This window comes from Piliocolobus tephrosceles, chromosome 6 (assembly GCF_002776525.5).
Source record: "Piliocolobus tephrosceles isolate RC106 chromosome 6, ASM277652v3, whole genome shotgun sequence".
Lineage (NCBI taxonomy): Eukaryota > Metazoa > Chordata > Mammalia > Primates > Cercopithecidae > Piliocolobus > Piliocolobus tephrosceles.
The window spans coordinates 89,449,631-89,453,606 of record NC_045439.1 but is presented as its reverse complement, the minus strand read 5'-3'; the positions used below and the strand labels follow the sequence as shown (position 1 = coordinate 89,453,606).

General features: G+C 40.9%; 1 pseudogene; it reads right to left on the bottom strand.

Annotated features, from left to right (window-relative positions):
* Positions 1-1,591: 1,591 nt before the first annotated feature.
* On the bottom strand, positions 1,592-2,501 carry LOC111527201 (annotated as a pseudogene).
* Between the last annotated feature and the right edge of the window lie 1,475 nt (positions 2,502-3,976).

The following is a 3,976-nucleotide window of genomic DNA, read 5'->3' as shown; positions in this document are numbered from 1 at the left end:
TGATCTATAAAATCCTTATAAATAAGACATGAGTTTTGCCCGTAATGCAGTAGGATGAAAAAATGCCAGTGCTGCCTGCTGTGAAACAATAGAAACTTTATAGGGGAATCCAAGGTTTGTGTGCACAAAAATTATAAATGCCATTTTCTGCTGTGCTGGAAAAACTGAAGTAAAAACACAAATGCACTAGGCCTTTCAAGGATGAGGTATCACAACATTGGCAGCTGCTTAATATATTCATCTTAAGAAGACTGGATGCTAAAAATGCAATCACTGCAATTAATAAAGTTGAGAGAAAACACAAAGATTAGCTAATATGAGTAAAAGATTATTTAGGGTAAAATAAATGTGTGACATTCTCTATGTTTTCAGTCACCTGGGAAGGCAGACTATGGAATATCCAGAAATAAGAGTTTCCTTGTTTTCAGTAACATTGCGGTAACACTTCAGAGTTCAGAAGGTAACTGAGGCTATAAGTAGTAATTAAAAGGACAAAATAGAAGAAAGTAGGGGTTCCATTCTCCAGCTGTTGCAGTTTTCCTGAAATCTTAATGTTTTTGAGCCTCTCCTATTTAAGGACAAAACAATTTAGCATACAACAAAAACTTCAAAAATGGTGTCAGCTGGACCACAAAGCACTGATGAAAAGGCAGGGAGGGTATACTTCCCAAACTTTCATTGGGATGTAAAAGCCATTTTGAAAAGCAATCTCCACTCTCTGTCAAGTTATTTGACTCCTCAATGCAACATGTATCTCAATGAAATAGAATTTGAGTAGCGTTATGTTGGTATGCATAATGATTATGACTTCAAGAAAAATATATCTAGTACATTCTAGGGGTTTTGTGGAGGACTCTGTAAAACAAAGAGCTTGAAGAAAACAATAATAAAACACAAAAATTTAAAAAAACAGGGTTTTTTTCCCTCCAAATTCCTGGTTTAATAAGGATCTATTTATTCCAAGGAAAAAAAGATCCCAAACATCAGGCTGTTCACAAAAATAACACACAGTATCAACTTTAGAAAACAAATCTTAAGACTATAACACAAATTATTTTTCTAGACGATGCATTTGACATGCCAACTCTCATTCGCAAAAATACATTGTTACATTTGTGTTGAACTGCCCCACACAGCACATTAATGTGGGGGTGTAACACACATACTTCTAATCAAAGCTTCTTTCAGGAGCTACTCAACTAAATAAGATTGTCTTTGCAGTTAGGGAAGCAACTATTGAATTTATTATGTATGAATGAAAAGAACTGTCCTCCCTGCATAACAAGAGATTATTTTGGAGACAATTGATAAAAACCATACATCCTTTTTATTAAGTCATAAAGAGGTATCAAAATTAAAAGCAAAATTTACAAGGTAAGACTTAACAAAACTACTAGGAGTGCCAAAGGAAGTGAAAACACGACTAGGCACAGGGCAACATGAATTAATAAACATGGGAAGGACAAGGATGGGGAGGACAGTGAGCATGTGCTGAAGATACTAGGGGAGACGATCTGGTGAAAAATTTGATCTTAGACAAGCGTCTAGGTGAAGAAAGAATGGGATAAGATTTCTAAACCCCACTATGTGCTTAAGAGTCATCCATGCCATTGGTGCTGTCTCTGTTGTCCTCTCCTTCCTCAGCCTCGTTTTCATCATCCTTGATCAACTCCAGCTGGTCATCCCCATCCTCATTATCATCATCACCCAGTACGTCCTCCTCCTTAGCAGAGTCATCTGCACCCCCCTCAGACTCCAGCTTCACGTTAGTCTCATCTCTCTTCACAGAGCTGCTGCTCTGTTCCTCTTCTGACTCATCATTCCTCATCTCTACTGCTTGTTTGCTCTGCTCCTTTTCCATTTTTTCCAGGTTTTCCAGGAGAGAATCCACCTTTAGGAGAGAATCCACCTTTTGCTTTATCTGGGTCAACTCCTTCATAATGGCCTGAAGGTCATCTCCTTTCAACTTTCCAGACTTGGAAGATCCCCTCTCTCCACTCTTAGAACTGAAGCCACTTTTGCCCCTTTGTGAGTTGTTTCCTGATACACGCTGACATTTCCAGGGCACTACAGCCCGAGCAATAGGAGGAGGAGGAGGCACACGTGCTGAGTAACTGTACATCGTATCATCATCATCACCTTGATAATCAGTCCAACTGAAAAGAGGAGCTATACATCTCCGCTGCAGATTGTTTCACACCTGCTTTTCCTCAGTTCACTTTTGGCTCCGCAGCCAGGTTAATAGCTAAAACCTGACCAGCAATCATTCTGCCATCCTCTCCTGCTCCAGCAGCCTGGGCATTTCTCCCATTAAAATTTTGAACGAAGGCAAAGTCCTTATGAACAGCACAGCCCACAATTTTGCCATACTTCAAAAAGACTGCCTCCATGTCAGATTTCTTGACCACACGAGTGTTGAGATTGCCAGTGAACACACATGAGTTCACGGAGCGAGGATCTCTCTTGTTGGTAACGTTGCTGGCCATTGCATTTGATGATAAGGTTTCTCACAAAGCTGAAAACAGGAGGGGGAGGGAGAAGAGATTTGATTCTGAGTCTCCTACTCCCAGGTTCTACATGGAGAAGCCAACTGCTGCTCGAGGTCGGCAACATGGCCACAACCACTCAGTTTTTGTCTCTTCACAAAAAAATCAATAGTAGGTTTTTTTCCTCACCTGTGTAACATCTTGTCACTCCAGATAAACACCACCACCCCTGAGCCAGACTTGACCCAAGTTATCTGGCCACATCTCCATGGCTTCCAAGTAGATGACAGCATCCTGGCTGGGCTATCAGGTCCCAGAATGCAACGATATTATGGAAATATTTCCTGTGACCCCATAAGTCTAGAGGATTGAGGCTGCTTCTCTCCTCTTTCTCCTTCCAAACTGGCTCTGGAACAGGGATAGGCTGTAATATATAAATAGGACCCTCAGAACCTCTACCTGAGGGGTTCAGGGGAGCCAGAGGCAAATAACACCAGGCAGGATCCTCCTTGAATTCATCCTTTATGCCTTTAACAAAGTAACCAAGCACATGCTGTAGTGATAATCAATTTAGGCACATCCCAGAGAGTCCATCTTCTCTGCCACCAACCACCAGGCATGATCTAAGCAAGTTCTTTCACCTCTTGGAGCCTTAATTTTCTCAACTACAAAATGGAATAACTCAACTTCCTTGAAGGTGAGTTATATGTGATCATGGGTGTGAGCAGCTCTTTGTATACAATGAAGGCCCAAGCAATTGGAAAGGGTGGTGATTATGGAAACTGTCAGAGGTACATTTGTCGCTGTGGAAAACTGCAGGTACTGGACCATTTTGTGATCTTTCTACAGGTTGCTGGAATCACAACTTATAATTAATGCACAGTGATATGGCTTGACCCAGTTTCCTAAATTGGAATGTTTCAGCTAAAACTGATGAAAAATGTGAAATTCTTGTCTTCTGAGCAGAGCTAGCTAGATAAACCCCCTCCAGAGCTAATGAGTAAATATATACAGTGAAATATATATACATATGTATATATAGAATGCATTCACTTATTCAACAAATATTGATTGAATGTCTACTCTGCACCATTTATTAAGCTTGGTGTTTTTCCTGACTTGTCTCATGTAATCTTCACATGAATTCTGTGAGGTAGGCGTTGTTATCCTGATGTACAACTGAGGAAACTAACAGGGATTCGATTATTGGATCAAAGCCATACACCTAGAAAGTGGCAGACACACAATTAAAACCATTTCCTTCACCCAATGAACCTGCTTTTTTGTGACACCACATGCCTTCTGCAGGTCTCTCATAAAAGGGGTGCCAGGGTTATGTCAGGGCAGATGGGATTGTGTATTAGTCCATTCTCCCGCTGCTATAAGGACATACCCGAGACTGGGTAATTTATAAAGGAAGGAGGCTTAATTGACTCCCAATTCCACAGGGCTGGGGAGGCCTCAGGAAACTTACAATCGTGGTGGAAGGT